Source organism: Harpia harpyja, chromosome 22, assembly GCF_026419915.1.
Source record: "Harpia harpyja isolate bHarHar1 chromosome 22, bHarHar1 primary haplotype, whole genome shotgun sequence".
In the NCBI taxonomy this organism is placed as follows: Eukaryota; Metazoa; Chordata; class Aves; order Accipitriformes; family Accipitridae; genus Harpia; species Harpia harpyja.
The window spans coordinates 17,880,200-17,900,295 of NC_068961.1; the positions used below are offsets into that span (position 1 = coordinate 17,880,200).

Sequence of the window (20,096 nt, forward strand, 5' to 3'; positions counted from 1 at the left end):
TCTTTATAATTCCTCTGTCAGACTTTTTACCCTGCCGACCCTGAGCAAATTTGTCAGAGCAAGATGGTCATCTAGTTTTACAGGCTTTGGCAAAGTAAGCAACGCAAGACTAGAAACAGAAAAGCAGAACACTGGACTATAAATTGCAAAATCCCAGAAGCTAAACTCAAGGAGGGGCAGAGGCTGAAACACTAATGCAATATGAAAAGAGGCATGCTATTTAAATCAGCAATGTAACAGGTCAGCCTGCTATGGGAGCATGGGAATTTTTGTCAGCTACTCTCTTTTTTACCTTGTCGTGTCTTTAAAGGCTTTTGTTTCTCTGAAGATGAGGAGATGGCATGCTTTCTTGAATAGGATTCCCTGATAAGATGGTATTCCAGTTACTGCCCTGAAAGTAAAGTTTCTACTACAGGCTAAGCAAATTAAGGTGTAGAATCGGAAGCCATCTGGGCCATATGGGAGGTGTATAGGAACCATTTTGTCCTATGTAATAATATTTTTTTCCCAAGGCACATTCCAAAGCTTATGTCCACAGTAAGGTAACAATGCTGCAAATTTAGTAGGTCTCATATCTAATCTCCAGCTGAAGTGACAACCATAAACAATAAAAACTTATCCTTGACAACAGGCTGACACTACTGACACATCAGTCAGCTCTGATAAGCTGATCACAGGGTCTGCTGATCGGTTTCAATATCCTGCAAGGAGCTGATGTATTTGTACTAAAACATTCAAATATGTTCACTTCTCTCCATGCAGGGTGAATACTGTTAGGCAGCAGCTTCTCTTCCCCAGTCCCCCTCCTCCTCAAGAAATATCTGACATGCAGAGGTGCACAAGGCTTGGTCTGGTTGTCACTTCTACTTAACATCCCGGTGCTAGGGCCATCATGAGGGAAACTCATCTGGAAGAGTAATAGGGGCTACTGAAAGGGATTTCTGGGTCTTGCATTGTCTTGAATTACTAAGGTAAAAATACTTGGATAATGCTGTTCCTGCAGTCTCTCTGAGCTCTGTTTATCTAATTTCAGGTACCACGAGCAGTGGTGGCTAAGTAAGGACAACGTGCAGCATCTGCTTCGCTCTCTGGAGAGGTGTAGCACCGAACAGGGTCCCCCTCCACGACAGAAAGAATTAGGGAAAGCTGGGGTTGCCTGAGCTAAGACTCCTCCTGGAGCTGCAATTGCCACTCTTCAGCACCTTCGCTGGGGAGCACTCACGGTGGAGTTGCTTGGTAGCTCTCTATACCTAGTCCATAGCAGTTAAGAAAGATTCCTGTCCTGACACCACACACCGGAGTAAGTATTTAATATTAATTGTACAAGCATTTAGATTTTAAATGAGAGCTTTAAAGGACAATTTGCAGCTGGGGTATCCAAATCTGGGCAGCTTGTATAGCCAAGTCAATGCATGTCAGATTACTTTTGGAACTGGGTAACTTAGAAATCCTGCAGCTTTGGCAAGTATCACGTAAAACCACAGAAAACATTCTCATCAAAGATAACGTGCTCTCCTGTATGTTGTACAGAAGCCCGACATGAAGACTTTGAGTTGGATCCTCTATTCAGCACAGCACAGGAGGAAAATCAGTTCTGATCCTCTGGGCTCATTTTATATCCCAGTTTGTTCTTTTTCTCACTTCCTCCATTCTCTCCACCTTATATTTTGATTTTCACCTCAGTTGTCACCCCTCCTTCATGCTTCAGGACTTCAAATAATCTCTGTTCAACAAGAGTTAAGAGGCAACCTCCTTGATAGGCTGATTACATCACAGGTTTTCAATAGATGGTTTTCATGCACCATCCTCTGAAGCACCTAATCCTGGTTTCTAGCAGAAACAAGATGCTAGGCATCAAGGGCAGTGGCACAGATCTGGTATGACAATTTTTATATTGGTTGTGCCCTCTTGCTTGTGTATTGCCCATTCCCTTGAATTCCTGTCTCCTCTGCTTTCGTCCAGTCTTCTGTAATTCCTCTTCTTTTTCGACCTCCCTCAACTCAGTTCAGCTTGATTTCTTACTTTCATTTTCTCTTCCTCTGCCCCATCTTTCAAATACACACAATGCTTATAGTCTTGCTGCTATGACCAATAGCCTAATGATGATTAATAAGGCTCCAGCAGTATTGTTGGATGTAATTTTCATAGCCTTTCTCACATTGTTGAGAGAAGTGAATGCACTTAGACTCATAAGCTTTGCCCACGAACAGAGCAGAGCATTTCAGGCGTCAGTGTTTGTCCCAGGCATGTATTTCTCCACACATCCATTTCCTGACAGAACCCATGTTTACCAGCTTTCGGGGCATAAGTGTGTCTTCAAGCCTCCAATTGCCTGGCGTAACAGAGATGGTATGTCTTCAACGTTCAATATTTCCATAGTGCTGATGGCATACCTATATTCTGAGTTACCTCTGTGTTTAGTAGTGCTTTAGCATATCTCCTCAGACTGCCACTGAAAGAGCTAATCTGACCAAATTCAGACACCTAGAGCACAGCTGTTTATGTCTGAGCAGGTCACCCAAGGTTCCTGTTGTAAAAATATTCCCATACAAGTCACCTCATCCCAAGGTAGACATCTGAATAGTCAGATGATTTGCACCCTAAAAGTGTTCTTCTGAGCTGAGAGCAAGAGGAATCCCACCCACTGAAATGAAGGGGGACAAGGAAGCTGTTCACCTTCACTTAAGGTAGGCATAAAACCCCGGTACTGTCCTTTATGGAGAAATGTGACCTTCACCCCATATGTAAGCATTCAACTACTGTCCAAAATGAAGGGTCATGCAAGGCACGTGGTGGATGAGCTGATTTCTGCTGGTTATAGTTTTGCATGTTAATGGTAGAAGGCAATAAGAAGCTGGAAGGATGCACGAGACAGCCTGGGCAGGCACTGAGAGCATGGTCTAAGGGACGGGCATGACGGGGAGGCACTTTGGGCTGAATGGTAGATGAGAAAATCTTGGGAATTTGGTTGCATTTCTCTGTTGTCCTACCTCTGCTTTTCTGAAGGAAGCAGGACTTCGTGTGCTGAATACACGGGCTCACGTCAAAGAACAGCCTGATTCCACCTAATTTTTCTCCACAAATGGAACATCACCCAGGGATTAGACTAGCATTTTGAGCCTTCAGGGTCACCACTGAGACTGTGTAGTTCCCTTCAGTACTGATCTTTCAGGTCCTGAAGCATCGATGAGCCCTGCCATTTGTCTCACACCATGGGGTTGGGTCATCCTTTACTGCAAAACTTATTAGCATGTTTGCTTTCACTTTGTGAGCATCAAATATTTATTAACAGCATTCCAGTATTTCTTTACACATGTTCTATACCAGTTACTGACAAACAACTGAGTCCTCCTAACAATAATTATTCTGGGACACAAACTCTTTGTCTTCTAAACTGTGTTTTCTCAGCCTTTATCAGTATTTGGGAAGTTGAAGATAACATTGCTTTCAATAAATGAAGGACACCCAATTTCTCTTGTATATTGATGTATATACAGGATCCACAAGTTCTTATGCCTTCTGCTGCCCAAGCTACAATGAAGCTGGACCTGAAGGTCCAGATTGTGGAAGGAAAATAGCACAAAAAATAGCATCTGAAGAAAGCTTTTCAGTTTACATTTTGTTGTGCCCTAGATGTCTCTGTTAAATAGGAGTGACACAGTGGCAGACAGCTCGGGCTCACTCTGGTCAGCCAGGAGTGATACACTACAAAAACCCAGAAATTAATGGGAAATGCTTTATGGAGTAAAGAGACTGAGAAAATCACCCTGTGCATATAGGAACTGCAGAAGCAAGAGAAAGGCAGGTCATAAGCCCTAGATTAATACATGTCAGGTAGGTTACGTATGAATCGATCAAGGTAGAGCACACAGAGGATGTTCAAGCAGGAGGACAACATTTCTGAGGAGATAGAGTTGAAAATGGTCTATTGGTAGACCACAGCTGGGAGCAACAGGAATATCTTGGGAATGATCCTCAGTACGCAGGCTCCCAACGTGCAGCACTAGCACACAGGGATACAAGCCAAGCCAGATACTTGCAAGGATCCAAACGGTGCTCAAACATCACCGGACCTCTCAGGGGAGAAGTCTGTACATCACATAACTATAAGGTCCTCCCTGAGGTGACTTCCTAGGCTCTACATGCAGTCAAATGGAGATTTCTCCTGCAAAAGGCCATATAGCCTAAAAAAGGATACTCTGAACTTTTCCATGGGCTGTCTAGGAAGAACAGGGAAACTTTCCTCCAAATGTAGGCATCTATATGACTACAAGCAGTTTAACATATCCTATTCCTTACTGGGTCTTATTTCGGGGAGCATAGGGGTACAACCATCTGGCTCTGGTTGCCCTACTTGCTGCTTCATAAGCCAGAAGACATTGTCCTGTAGCTGCACCAGTGTCTTCTGGGGGGAGCCAGCACTGCTCTGCTGCTGTTCCACATTACACAGGACCTTTTGCCATTTTTTTTCCCAGAACTTGGCCCATCTTGTGCCATTTTCCTTCCAGTCTAAACAATGATGTCCAGATCTGGCCAGGGTTTTTTTGTCAGATGGATATATGTGATGGCCTGCCTTCTGCTGGCAAATTTTATGGATCTCCTTCAGAAACACACAGAGAAAAACAATATATGTAGGTATAGCACACTAGGATATATCCATGGATTTAGGATTGGGATTCTTCTTCTTTACAAAAGAGAGCAGGTGTCTCTACTCTTCTGATATACATATAAGTGAAAGAAGCTCCAGATGGCTGATGATTAGATCTGGTTGCTAAAATTCACAATTTCCAGGTACAGTTACACTGCCTAAAGACCTGTGATAGGTTTATTTGTGGCAACATGGAAAGTGAAAGACATGCATAATAACATAGAAAACTCTTATGTGGCTGCACTCTCAATTATTTCATGGCATTCTTTGGATGCTTTTATGCTTGCAAAACACAAGGATCATAAAACGTAAGTATTTTTTGGGCTGCAGTTTTTCAGAAAACCTGTTACTATAACATGCCCAGCAGTTTGCATCATGCAGCATAAATATGCACTGTATGCTTAAAGAACGTGGGGTCCTAACATGTAAGAATGCTCTTCTTTGCATGAAAAAAAAGTCACCTTATGATGACCTTACTTACTAAAAACATTTTTGCCCTTCATAGTTCTTACATATTCAGTATTTTAACTAAAAACTGCAATGCCAAAGTGTGGCACCTTTTTCTCTATTTTACATGGAAATTCTTCTCTCACAGTTCAAGGTCAAGAAAGGCATTCCAGCCAGTGACTGAAATATAATAGTATAAAATGCACATTGATTTAGATTTTCAAAATTGATTAGCCGTTTAAGACCATGACAGCAATTTATGTGGTGTTTCCAGTTTACTAGAAGCTAAAATTGATTAGCACTTTTTGAAAAGTACCATGCTAATCAAGGTAAATTAAATCATGAAATGACTTGATTACTAGACAATTTGCCCTTTCAGAGACTCTTTAAATAAAACTAGTTTGGGAAACATTTTCTGACAGCAGATCTGCTAAAACTATTACTTGCATTGGTAGAAGGTAGTAATTTTTTTCTTTCATGCTTTTTCTTTTGTATTTTCTCTTATCTTTTCCATAAATAACAATCCTAGTCCATACTGCTCTACTGGATTTTTTTTTTTCTTTTCTTGCACTTTTCCCTTCAAGACTTAATTATATTCTTCCTGATAAATAATTCTATGTACTATCACCCTGCCTGCTGCCCCTGTACGGTACAGCGGAATAATGTGTGGACTACAATTTGGAAACCTAAACCTGCCGCCCAATTAGAAATGGTTCCAGCAGGACAGATAGTCTAACAAATCTATCTTCAGACTCTCTTCCGTGTGTGTATTTTATGCTCTAGAGATATGTGTATAGTTTTAATGGGAAAGACTCCTGAATGTTATTTTCACTTAAGGGTGAAATTCAGATACACGTAAAAAATGGATTAAGCCAAACTAAATGGATTTTTAAATTATTCCACAAGAGGTGGTGGAGACCAAATCAAATCATCTTCATTGTCTGTGAGAGTGCTTCAACTCTGTTAACGGTGAGTGAGGTCTACCTTAAGCACTGGCCCTGTGGCCCCTTTGCCAGCTTTTTCTCCCAACCAGCCCATATTTATTTGGTGAGGGGATCATCCCAGATGGACGTACCTCTGAGGACACACAGCTGCATAGATTAAGGTATCACCTCTCACGCATGTACACACACTGGAGATGCTGAGCTGAAGTCTGCTTTGTCTTTTGCTTAGTTCTTCACCCCCAGAACAAAAAAATCTGCGTAAATAAAGGTATGTGATGGAGAATTGCACAAACAGACTGTATGCCAGGCCAGAGCTCTTTACATGACAACATAAATCCTTGTCTACAGCCCATGAAACCTCCAAGAACAGAGACCACAGTCCCTGCCAAACCCCTCCTAGTGATGCTGGCACCAATGCTTCATGCTGTTTAAGCCAGATGCTTCTTATTTAAGAAAGCAATTGAAAACATAGAGCACTAAGAAACTAACGTTATCTGTGTTCACATCTGGCCAAGATGTACGGAGCTTAAGGCTGGTTTACTTTAGGAGTGGGCTGGAATTCCTGATTTTCTGTGGGAGATGGTATAGCGAACTTCGGGGAGTATAGTTAATTTAGGGGAGAAGATGTGGCTGTGAGGTTGTTCGTCAAGTGAAACCTGTTCAGGGTGATGTGATACCAGAGTGGAAGTCTCCTGCTGGAAGGGAGGAAGGAGAATACACAAGCAGGAGGAAGGAGAATACAGATGCAGAAGAAATGAATTTAAATCCTGAAGTATTTCTGTATTTCCATTTTCGCCTTTGTATATGATCAGATATGCTTTCGCACAATGGTTCAGCTATCACTAAACATATGTAGATCTATGCAAATCTGCAGACACCTGGCTTTTGTTCTGATGATATTGCCGGTAATACAGATAGCTTGGTTAGAAAAGTTAAAAACTAAGAGCAATAGATCTGTGTATCCAAAATTCCTACATTTCTGCTTTCCTTTCCTCTCCCCTCTTGTTTGTGAAAGGCTGCCTTGCCTGTCTGTCTTCAGATCATTTCCATTTCCAGTAAGGAGCTGTCTTCTGTGAGAATCCTACCTCTGCTTTCACATGCCCTCCACCCTCCACAATATTAACATTGTTGATCTGCTTTTGGCAAGATACAAGATTTTTTTATACCTTTTCAATCTTGTTTTCTCCAGACTGTCCCTCTTTCCCTTGAGAAGCCTTCCAGCCTAAAAAAATATGTAGTCTTTAAAAAAACCAACCAAACAAACAGCCAAACATTGAGAATTACAGTTCAGGAAAGTAAAAAATATGTTCAGAGTGATAACTAAGCATGGGCAGCCACGCTGTGTGGCAGAGATTGCAAGCAGAATGTTTTGCTTATGCTCATATTGATTGTAGCTATCCTTCCAGTTTCTCACACGCGCCTCATAAATTATACAGCCTTGCAAACTGTGCCAGTTGGCATTTAAAATTTACCCCTTTACCACTGGGAGAAACGGAACAATTAATGAAGCGGTGACAACTGGTGCTTCTTCCCTTCCTGGGGACACAGGGACAAAACCCATCCAACGTGGATGACACATTCAGTTAGTAACACCGCCATGTGAAATTCCTTGGGTTTAGAACTGAAAGCAGAGTGACACGTTTTAATATTCCATTTTAAAATGTTTTTACAAAAAAGAGGAGGAAGAATAGGATGGTGAGGAAGCCACCCCCCCCCTTTCCAGTTCCCCTGGGTGACAAATGTATCCAGGGCTTTGCTGCTCTCTGGTTTTTGTGGCAGCCACGCTCCGGAGCCACATGCTCCGCGCTGCCGTAAATACACCGCTTCAGATGTCAGACCTGATTTACTCTATCCCTTGGAAAAAGAACAAAGCAAGTCATTTTTTGAACCCAATAATGACAATAAACAGCAGTAGTTGTTCGAAAATAGCCCAGATCAGGAACTAAATAAAGAGGGTGCTGTTTCTGCAGTTAACCATTACCCATACTATTCCTACTAGTTTTTGCTCATAGTGTAAGCACTTTCACTGGCATTAACAGTACCACAAAAAATAGTCATATGAGCCAAGCCTTGAAGGACAAAACTTGTACATCCTGAATTCCCACTGTAGCGACGATAAGAAATGTGACTGTCCTCAAACACACATGGTAAAAACAAACATTAGCTGCTGACTTGGATGTCACATTTGCAAGCTGGGCTTGTTTGGAAGCGTTTGTGTGGCATGACATAGGGCTACGTAAAGGTATCCAGGCTAGCGTGTGCCCTGGAAGCAGCATGGTGCTGTTCAGGAGGTCTCCAGCCAGGTGAATAAATCCTCCTAATGCAGCTATGTTACTTTCAGCAACTCAATGTTACACCCTATTGATAAACCTAGAAAGCCATATTTAAAATTTAGTAGTTTTATATATGTAGGTGCTGATATAGATGCCTTTCAAAAGTCTCCGTTTGGATTCCTGTTTTTGAAAACCTTGCCCACAATAGTCCTTTTGCACCAAAAATCTAATACCAGCCACACTATCCTATTTAAATATGCTAAAACAGATTTACTCCTGTAAACATGCAAGACATCATGCAGCTTAATGTTTTCAAACAGACTACATCCTATTTAAAAGGGGTGACCCTACTCTAAAAAAACGTGAAGAAACTGTAATAAAGTGAGAGTGAAATGTTGTCTAAATTCTTCTCCGTGGAGCTGCTTCACACTTTTCCTTGCTGCATCTCATTCTTCTGTGATTATTCAAAGCTTGTACCTTCCCAGCAATGAAAACATCAGGCCTGAAACTGGAAATTTCACGAAAGCAACATTAATTGTAACATCTTTTGAGTGCCCTCACGCCACCAACAGGATACATGTATTTTTCACGTGGTGTGTACATAATTTTCTACAATGTCTAAACAAGGCAGCATAGTTGACAAACTTGATCCTGTTAATTGTCAAATCCTCACTTTCAGGGCTGCATAAATCTTCTCAATAGAAGATCACAGCTGATGCTGTCAGGTCAAGAATCTCACAGCATGTTTTTGGTGCCAAGTCAAACACAAATTCTGCAGGGCTCACACTGGTAACACCTTCTTATATTTATTTTTTTGTTCTGGATCTGTGGAATAACAGCTTCGAATTCATTCTGATGTGTTGGTGTTTGCTGCATGTGTGGGGCTGCCAATTTCTGAACCACTTGGCTTGAGAAATTGTGCTGTCAGTAAAGTCCCTCTTCTTGCTTCTGGTCCTGCCTCGCTGCCGCCTGGAGTCCAGGCAATGCACACCAAAATATCACCAGGGACACCACGAGAAAAACAGCTTCTGTCTGGTTCCACTTTCTTTGTTAAATGGCAAAAACTCTAAACTCATTGTACCACTTTTTCATACATACGGGTTTTATGCTTTCTACAAAAATTCTGTTTCCTTTAGTTCAGAGTTACCCCTGGTCACCTGGCCTAAAGCACTGTATGACTTGGGTTCAGTTGCAGCCTGATCGTTCCGGGCAGCCGTGGCAAGCCAAATCACCTCCATCCTCCTCGGTTTTACCCCCAGGACCTCAGGTGCAAACTTTATGTGTGTCTCAGCAGGTCTGGTCATCTCACTTGGTAACATCTTGCTCGCTGCAGCTCCGGAGGCACGCCTGCCGCAGAAGCTAATGCCGTAGCTCTCACCTTATGCTTAATGCAAACCCCAGCCTGTGAAAAGCGATGCCTTGTTTCATCCACACCGTCAAGCCCCGTGGGATGAGGTGGGAGACGGAGAGAACAGTTGCCACCAGCTCTGCTCTACAGGGTGGGCTTGGTCCCACGGAGCTGCCAGCTGCCGCTGCTGCAAAAGGGAGCCGGAGCGGGACCTCACCACCACCCACGGGGAACCCATCGCCCTTCAGACCCTCCTTAAAGCCATAAGAAAAATGGAAAAACCCGCATCGAGGCAAAGAGGTGCAGTTCGATGCTGCCGTCAGCGTTCCTCCGGCTCAGGTGGACGGCTCGCCGTGCCGCAGAACTGCGGTCTTCTACCCCGTGGCAGCTTGGGTTAGCATCGCTCCTAGCTGGGCCGGTCCTCTCCCACCGTAAAGCCACCCGACCCTCCGCGAGAGGCTGTCCCCGGCTCCCGGGGTCGGTGTGCTGTCACTCACACCCACCCGTCGCAGATTCTGGCGTCAGCAGCCTCTGGTGTGTTTAAAAGAGTACCGGGGGCTTGGCAAGACGTGGGACACTCAACTGCACGAAGCTGATCTCACCTTGCTGTGGGCCAGACTGCCGAATGAACAAACGGCACCAAAACTACCTCATCATTTATTTATTTATTTTTATTTTTTTAATGCTCAAGCTTATACCTTTGATCCTTTGAATTATAAAGCAATTGTGGAGCCCTACTGAGCTGTGCCCATCATGGAGCTATTAATGGTCTCCTCCCAGGCACCCTCCGCAGCAGTCTGTCTAGAGACAAAGCCCCACACCAAGGTCCATTTTCAAGTAACAGGTATTCCCAGGCTTCCTACAAGGTCTATCAGTGAACCAGGCTGGGCTTCTGCTGCCGGAGAAATCTGCCAAGGGAAAAATGGGCCTGAAGAAGCTGCCACTCCTATGTACTGTTCTTTCATTTGAGGCAGAGGGGGAGAAACCATGCTTGTGTGCACTTCTCTTTATCTCTCAGGAGCATCTGTTCCCACAGATGATCTTGGCTAAGGATTTTTTGCAGTTGTTTTCCAAAACCTGAGAAATTAGATAGACGCTAGTCCTTCCCCTCTGATAAATTTCATACGAACATGGCTCAACTGCCTGTGATAGATTTGCCCTGGAGTTTGTAAATATCTTTCTGAAGAGCATTGTTTTATTTTATTTTATTTTATTTAAATTTTATTTTATTTTATTTATTTCAGTTCATAATTTCATTTCAGAATTGATCAAATCATAGTAGCTTCAGGCTTATCATAGGCAGGGTTTTTTTCTCACCTATACTGACAGGTAGATCTAATGTTGGCTTGATCGCTTGGACAGATTGGCCTCCGCTGAGTCGTGGATAGAGAGTGTCTGGGGATAGCCCCAATACACTAGTTAATGAAAGGGAACACATAGATTTGAACTACTAGAACTAACAGTTATGCAAGCAACAGGGCATTATCTGTACTCCATGTTCAAATGAATGGTGTTGGCACTGCAGGATGACAGATAAAGGTAGCGTGGCTCTTCTCTTAAATTCCCTTAAAAGTTCCTTTTTTTTTTTCCCCCTGAGAATAGAAGGCTCTGATTTGCTTGCCCATGGACCTCTTCCAGTCTGATGTCTCATGCTATCATCACCAGTGGGTTCATATGATGGTACTGTAGCTGGAAGAAGGGGAGTGGACAAAGCTTGTGAGTGTCATATACCAGTGTGCCACTCTGGTTCTGAATGGATCCTGCACTAAATACAGAGGGATTGTTTGCTGTGGGAAAGAAAGCAAAATAATCATACTGTCACTGAAAATAAATTGAAGGTTCCCATACAGTGCTGTAGCCCAGGGGCACTTTCTGTCATGTGCTCATTTTTTTCCTGCTGGACAATTTTCACCCTTCTTTGTTCATTCTAAGATGAACCTCCTTCTCCAGCCTTCTTCAAACAACCAAAAAGCAGCCCAAGGTTTGGCTGAAAATCCAGATGGAAGATTATGGAATCTACATATCTTAAATGAGATGGATGAGTAATGCAGCTTACTTGTCTAAATCTCTCAGAAATCCAAATTACATGCCACATGTTACTCCTTAAGCTAGTCAAGAGAAGTTTTCTTTTCTTTTTTAATTAATTCAGGCTAAATGCCTTTAATAACTGCAGAGCTGAGAAGAAAGAGCACTGCTGTAAACAGTGTTTTGATTTCATCTGACCCTTGCATTATGAGATCAGATCTCAAGATACGTTATCTGGAAATGTGATGGTCCTTAATTTTTTCCTTTGAGTGTCGCTGGTTTAAGCAGCCTTCACAAGGTTCGCAGTTCATGCAATCTATAAGCGGTAGCTGGTTGCCCTAGTATGCTCTCAGTTTCTACTTGTTAAAAATGAAAAATGAGAGCTGTGCTGATATACAGGTGTTGCATGTTTCTGGGGGAACAGCTTTGGAACACAGCTGTAGAGTGGGTACTTCCAGACATAGCAATATGTGTGTGTATAGATATATATATGTTTATACTGACACTTTGCCGAACCAAAATCACAACACTGAGTATCTTAAGATAAGATTAAATCCAGATTTAAACCAGGCAGGCTTAGCCAACTCTAATAAATAACATACCCATTACAGAGATGTAGAGTTGCTTGCTTAGAAGTCCATGTATAGCTGGGTGGATTAGTTGCATCTTAGGAGAAGTAAGCCTTCTGCCTCCCAATAGCTGTGTTCATGCAAACTCGGACGCATATGCCTGCATCCGTGACCACAAGTGAAATATATGTGATCTGTGCTTGAGGAGAGAGTGGAATCTGTTAGCTAACATGGACACCGTCTTTATAAACATTGTCCTTTCCTGGAAGCATTCAAAAAATTGAACAGATGGCAAAAGCCTGATGACTTTTCAGATATTTTATCTGGAGCACGATACAAGTGACGCACTACCATGATGCACGTTCTCCTCTCCCTCCATTAGCCTGTTCCCAACCCTGCTCCTGTCCAGATATTCCGCTGCTAGCCAAAGAAAATATCAGTTTTAATATAGTCCCAGCCCTAAGCCAAGAGAATCAAATCTTAGCGAGGAAGGACATGCAAGCGCCCTTATTCTTTGTCTTTTAGCTTGCTCTTATTACAAGCCACTTCTGAGGGGAGGCCAAGCTAAAAACCATGCCAGCTAGCTGAGTAACAGAGGTGCTGAGCTCCGACCTGAGACAAACCTGGCAGCAGGATATTGGGCTAGAAAAATATGCTCAAGAAATTCAAAGGGGATCTGTGGTGTAAGTAAAGCAGTACCTCACACCTGTATTGCTCTCTGTAGTGCCTTGGAAAGCATAATCCAATGGTGCTTCCCAATGAGCAAAGCAGAATGAATGCTTGCCTGCTTTGCATGCCATTCTCGTGAAGAAATCAATTTTTCATTTTTAAATATGACATTGCACCTACTTACAATTTCTAAGGCTACGTACTGCAATTTGCTGGCACAAACAACTGATCCTATAAACTTCAGCCACGTCAGGTAATGTCTGTAGGGAGCTGAATCAATAAATAAGGTCTCTCCTCTGTTGCTGAGTGATTTCACCACCAAATGACTTTGTTTAATACTGTGAAAGTGGCCAACTATACTGTGTCACTCAAAAGAAAAAGAAATTTGGAATCTGAAATCATGGGGAGTGGAGAACCACACACTATAATTATTTCCCTGGAGCTCCATCAGTGAGTTTGTGGTTAACCATAGAGGTAAGAACTGCTGCCTCCTGGGATCTAATCTCAGAGACACTGAACAGGGACATTTGGACTCTGTGACAGAAAGAACAACTTGGCACCAGCGGTGCCCCAAAAAGAGGATCGGAGCTGCAATCGCAACATACGGGGCTGCCAGATTTCCCAATTGTACAGGAAAGACATAAGTGTCTTTTTCCGTGCCAGAGTCAGGGTGCTTGCTCTGATAATAAGCTCTAGGGAGTTGATTAAATCTCTAGAAAGAAGACAGCAGCTTGGAGAAGAAGCTCTTGGGAGTTTTCCTCTTCTGTGCTGAGTCACCTTGTTGACCTCTGGTTGAATGCAGCTGAAGGACACCAGGGGTTTATGAGATGGGTGGACCTGGCTTTATCTGAAGGCATTTTACAACAATTCAGTTTGAACACAATGAAAGAGATCTTTTTGCATTTATTTGAGTTTTCTTTTTAAGACTGTTATCAGCTTTTAGTTGAGCTACAGAGGTGGTCAGCTTTATTCTGTCTTTCTCAAGAGCAGCATAAAAAATAATTTTCAGTGAAATTTTTTGTTGTTTTTTTAAACCAGTATTTTGACTCTTCTCCCTGTCCTGTACTGGGCTGCTGTAACTTGTATTCTCCTCCCAGTGATCCCAGTGGAGCAATGAGACAGGCAAAGATGTAGAACAGCTGCTCTGTACAGGCTCCTTGCCCCCTGAAAGAGCCCTCGTCTACTCTGTTCTGTCCCTACAGCCAGGTTTAACCACCCTGGTGTGGATGAAATTAATCAAGGATTGATTCACTAAATGCTTTTACTACAGCTGAGAGACGGTTTGTTGCTCTTTAAAGGGGGAAGAGAACACCCTTCAAATTTTGTTAAAATATATTTTAATATAAAAAATACTAAATAGAAAGATAAGAGCAGGCGGTTCTCCAAAATCTGCTCCTGTTTCACACAGCCTGTTCCAGCCAAATGCACCGAGTTAGGCTTGGGACATAGATGCATCAGGAAGATGGGCTGCTGTTTGGATTGTTTTGTGCTGAATTTTACTGAAGGGGCCAGCTGTCAGTGATATGAGTGGGTTTCTGGTCAGAAAGAAAATTCTGCAAGAATACACCTTGTTAGGGCACCTATCAGCTCCCCATGGATTCACCTTATCTAGTCAGCTGTCAGAAACAAACACTTACTGTAGTGAGTTCTGTGGAGCCCATATAACTGTCAAAGAAATCAGTATCTCTCAGTATCCTTGACATAATTGCCACGTCCATTCCCAGACACTGATTCCAGAAATGGTGTGCTAAGTCTCTTCTTCAAACACTTGGGGGAGGAGATTTGATTATCTGTTAAGTGGGTCAAAGTGGTAGATGGGGGAACCGAAGCCCTCCGGGACCACGGCACCGGTCCTGGAAGGGGTTTGAAGCCTGCAGGTGATGCTCCCAGCATCACTGGCACCACCCAGTTGGCTGAGGCTGCTACTAAGAACATCAGTTAGTGGTACGTGGGGAAAATTCTTTTGCAGGAGAACCTACAGGCCTGTAGGATCGTGTAGGTGCTGACTGTGTAGGTATTGTGCATATAATAAGGCACAGTCTCTGCCCTCAGTATGCTGTATAAGCAAAGACGACAGAAGAAGGGTGTATACTTGGAGGGGGAGGCAGAAATATTATCTCTCTTTTGCAGCTGAGGAACCATACAATCTTAAGCTCTGAATGCTAGCAACTGAACATCAGGGTCAGATTCCCATAAAAGGAATTGTTTACCAATTTTTTTCATTTGCAAGTAGCATCTTTAAGACATTCAGGAAGAGAAAGGAATAGCGTTGCATCTGAATGAAAATCCTTAGGTGTTACGGCAATGTATTAAAACATATCACATCTGAGAATTTGTCAAGTATGATATGCAAGTGGCTAATGCTGCAGTCAAATGCATTTTTCCAAGGAATCAGCTGCTTTCTTACTGCATTTATCAAATATATCTCCATGGAATGATATTTTCTAAGACATGAATCAACACAACATATGTTATAGTGCTTCAGCTTTGTTTTCATAATGAAAAGAAGCTGCTTTAATAGCATCTGTTGTAGTGCTAGGAACATATCCTGCCACAGTTTCTCAGCGAAAAAACTCCCATTTCAAGTCAAAGAACTTGGATCCAGATTTAAAGGAATGGACAGGGTAGTTGTGATCATGCCTGCTATTACCTAGTTATCTGTTCTGCTCTCCTCTCCTTCCTTTAATTATTTAGCAGAGTTAACACAAAAACACAGTAAAGAAAACACTCAAATTCAGTATCATTTCTGGATACAGATATTCTTCTTTAAGCCAGCAAGGAACTTTGACTATAAAGTCCTATTGAAGTAAACTTTTTTTTTCATTTTGGGTTGTATCTTCCCTACGCCGCAGTTGTCTTCTAAAATGTACATTGTAGATTATCTTCCTTTGAGAGAAGAGTAAAATGAAAACTTGCTGTACTGGGACTTGGTAAACTGCCTCTAATCTAATTTATATTATGGGGCACCAATTACTGGGGAATTCATATGCTACTAAATGTCAGTTCCACTCTTGTCCTAGGAATGACAAAAACAATTTGTAAGTCATACTAATCACGAGAATGCCACGCTGAAAAATCTCCTTATTGTTCCGTCACAATTCCCCTGATAACTGCAAGAGTATGGCTTTTCAAGGTCCTTCCACCCTTACCACTGCCCTGCAGTAGAAGGAGGCAGCAGATGTTTGGATTTTGAGTCCTTTCTCCAGGGGCAGTAACAAAAAAATAGTGGCAGAAGGTTTGAATAGGTTTCTCTCCTTTTGACCCTGCTAAGGTGCAAGGAGTTACAGAAAAAGGAGCAGTTAGGATCAGGAGATTGCATTAGGTTTTTATCCACTCTAAATACTCTAGCTGTGGTTAATATTTTATACTTCCATGCAGCATGATAGACACGAATGTGTGCAATGATTGGAGATGTGATACCTGTTCCAAAGAGCTTCCGTCTAAATCAGACCCATGGGGATTTCACAGGAAAAGGGGAAAGAAGGAAGATGTCTGAGGACAGCAGGGAGGGCGTTTAGGGCAACAAACCATGAATTACACCAGTCTTTGCTTCCTTGGTTTGATTTTGCAATTCTTATAAGCACAACTGTAGTCAAGTCATGCAAACAAAAGCTACACTTGGCGCAGGGAATACCCTTTGAAAATCCCTGTTTATTCAGTAAACAAGGATATATGGACCTTTATGCTTCAGTGATGGGTATTGAAATGCCTGGATTGATACATTTTGCTATATATAAAAATAGGGGAAATACAAAACGTTGACATATAAAAGGATTACAAACTAGAAACATAATTTAAAAGAACTCTGCCAGTGCTTGAGTATCTGGCATTTTCTGCTTCATGAATTGTAATCTCTGATGGGGGGCAGGGAGGAGAGCTCATTTCAAGTCAGAGAGGCAACAGAGAGGATTTCTGATGAAAACCCAGGTTGGCTTGAAGGGACATTTAGATCTCTGTGGCTCGTGCTGGCAAGGTCTGAAGACTTTTTGTAGCAAGGAGAACTTAGGACCATGCCTGGGCATCCTCCAGAAATAACTCCTCTGGAGCTGGTAGGGTGGAAGGGGTAAGTCACTGCCTGGAGACACATGCTGACTACATGGTAACACACTCGGATCAGCCCAAAACATAGCCAACATCTCCTGCCCACCACTTACTAGGGTATCTACTACATGGATGTGTGGGTACACGATCACAAGTAGGGCAGTCTGGTCTGTCAGGTGCATGTAGTCCCTTCTATAGGAGAAACAAATGGTTCCCACCTCATTGCGTTCCTGTGAGAAGGGAGGGGAGGCAGATCCCTTGTGCCATGGGTGAGGCTCTGCAGAGCATACACTGCCCATGATAAACAAAGATTTTGCCTATCAGCGGAGACACTTTCCCAGTTCCTTTTTCTTGTGCTGGGTTGCATCGTCCTCACAGAGCACAACACTTCCAGTAGGCAGAAAGGTCACGGCATCTGGGCCCCAGTGAACAGCCCCCAGCATTTTTCTACCATCCTGACCTGGAATTCAGTTGCTTTGAGAACATCCTGCCATGCTGATAGCAAACAGATGACAGCAGAGTCTGCTTACTAAAATGAATGTGGTCAAGGCTGAATTTGATACAAGGATGTGGCACAGAGCTGAATAGAGTTACCTGTTCCTTCCCCCCCTTCGCACTGGTATTCTTCTCATTGAGGTGTTTCTGCTCTTTCATACATCCATGCAGATGATGAAAGCAAAACAAACTTAGAAAAGGCACCGTGCATTTGTATTCAAGAGTATTCTAGCAACAAGCTTATGTAGTTGATGGACACAAATACAAAAAGAACCCCAAACATGTTCTTTCCTTATAGCTTTTTCTCCCCACCCCCCCCATTGGAGATTATGATTGTCTATATTGCACCCCAGTATTATATTTAATGCACTAAGCAGCTCTGGTAATGATGCAATTTTGACAACATTTTAATTTATTGGTGAAGTAATGTTGCCTCCGAAAACCTGGAACATGAGGCATATTCCTACTTGTAATCTCCATCGCATGAAGTTATGTAAGGTCACTTATCAATCCCCTAGTCGTCTGCACCCCTTAGCATGATCCACTTATCAATATAATGTAAAATGCCTGAGTTTCAGGAAGGAATACCTATTCTGTGCTTGGCTGCAAGTCTAAGCTCTGTTTTAAACAAGAAAAGTTGTCCCTTAATAAACACTGAAGCCTTCTGAAAGGGGGAAAAAAATGTCAGTCTGGTCCTTTTGACCTGTAGAAGAGATGTGAATTTACTCACGCTAACTGGAAAGCAACCATTGCAGACCTAAAACCTAATCCTTTGAGCTATCGTGTTTGCTCAGTAGCAAAGAAAATGATGTCTAGGGACATTAAGCAGCAGTTTCAAATCATGAGTGCATGTTTTCTGAATATAAGGAGCAGCTTTCCCCCTCCTAGTTATAAATATGGCTGTGTCACCTCTATGATCCCATGGACAGCTGTAGCCAAGAGAAGTCTGGACTGGACTAACAGTAACAGATGAGCCAGCGGTCCCATGCCCTGCTAGTCAGGCAGCCAGCTCTTCCAGTTTGGATTTATCCATCAGGGGAGTAGGTGTGGGTTCAGTTAGGAGACAGTCATTCTGTTAATGCTCTGTATTGCTAGGCAATAACCTCCGGCCCATCCCTGGAGTAACTCGTTCATACTGTTCAAATCAAAACGCAGCCAGCTCCAGGGTACTGGGACCCTGGGATAACGGCATCATTCCAGCCTCTCGTTTCAAATGCCATGGCTCAGCTGGGGTGAGGAGAGCTGCGACCTGACCTCTCCGATGGCCTCTATCATTTTCTGTTGAGCTTGATTCATGGCATCAAGGTAAAGAAGAAGAGTGCCTGTCTGGGAGTGCTTTTTGCTACATATACTGAAAGGAGCTACCTGGAGAGCACCACTTCTCAGGCGGATGACTAATAAAACATGTGATACAAGCACATTTAACAAGCACAAACATCGGTGTCTCGAGCAGTAAATGTGCATCTCCTAGCTTTTTGGACTTTTCCTGAGCATGGTAAATCTGTGCAATCAACACCAGAAACAGGGACAAGAATGTACATGCAAATAAAAAGCACACGTATCTCCTCTATAGCTTCAGCTCTCATCCCTCTTCTGATAAAAGTTCTACATTTCAAAAGCCATCAATCAGCAGGAAGACACAGTTTCTTCTTTCTGAGCCTATTAACACGTTCAACACAATAAAGGGGGAGAGGAAAACAAGAGGGAAATGATAGGGGGAAACAAAACCAAACCAAACCACTCTTCTTGCAGTTCTGAGAAACATTTACCAATCTCACCTCCGGTAGAAAATTTCTGCTCTGTTTCAGACACTCCTGAACGTACTTAGCATTGCTCTTGAGCACACAAAACATTCCTCGCAATCGCCTTCACATCCCAGCAATCCACAGAAGATCTTACACATTTATTACAGAAAATCTTTGAAATCTAATAGATCTTAAGCTGCGCACAGGCTCTGAGAGCCCCCACGGCTCCCTGCCACCCCCCCCTCCTGCCTTTTGCTGAGTTAATCCGCAGCTCTGCCGGCTAAGGGGACTTACCAAGGGCTTTTCGATGGGAGAATGCAGTTAGGAGCTCTCACACACTGGAATAGCTGCTACCCAGTAATGAAGCAGGAACTGAGAAGTCTCACTCTTTCAATAGCTATTCAGGTAGTGCTGCCAGCTTTCTCTAGCTCTCTGCATACACACACATGGGGCGGGCGGGGGGGGAAAGGGGGGGGGAGAGAGGGGGAGACGCAATAAACTCTGACTATAATTATGAGAGCTCCTTTCTACAAATTACAGCAGCAAGACATCCCTTCAGCAGCCTTTTTAGCATGATCTCTTCAAAAAGGAGTCCCTTGCAGGAAACACTGGATCCTTCCTATTCTCTTTCTCTTTTTTTCCTTTTTTTTTTTTCCCCCGTAAGAAAAATTAAAGCCAGATCTCTCAGAGATTTAGTCATGGATATATCATAGGGAGGTTGTTATTTGGAGTTTTGATTATTTTTTTCTTTTTATGATGAAAGTTTTATTATGAAATTCAGCCTAGTTTGCAGGCAAAAAGAGACCCGACTGCTCTTCATAAGGAGCAGCCTCCCAGGAAAGCAGTTTAGATCAATAATTTCATGCATTTAATGACAGTACTTATGAAAGAA

The 20,096-nt window shown here is 42.8% G+C and overlaps 1 protein-coding gene across 1 annotated transcript in view; it reads right to left on the reverse strand.

Moving 5' to 3' along the window:
- The window catches only part of ST6GAL2 (ST6 beta-galactoside alpha-2,6-sialyltransferase 2), a 174,370-nt gene extending 154,816 nt beyond the window's left edge, over positions 1–19,554 (reverse strand). The window contains exon 1 of the mRNA XM_052773898.1: positions 19,499–19,554. The gene's annotated coding sequence lies outside the window, so the exon portion shown is untranslated. The remainder of the gene's footprint in view (positions 1–19,498) is intronic.
- Positions 19,555–20,096: the final 542 nt, after the last annotated feature.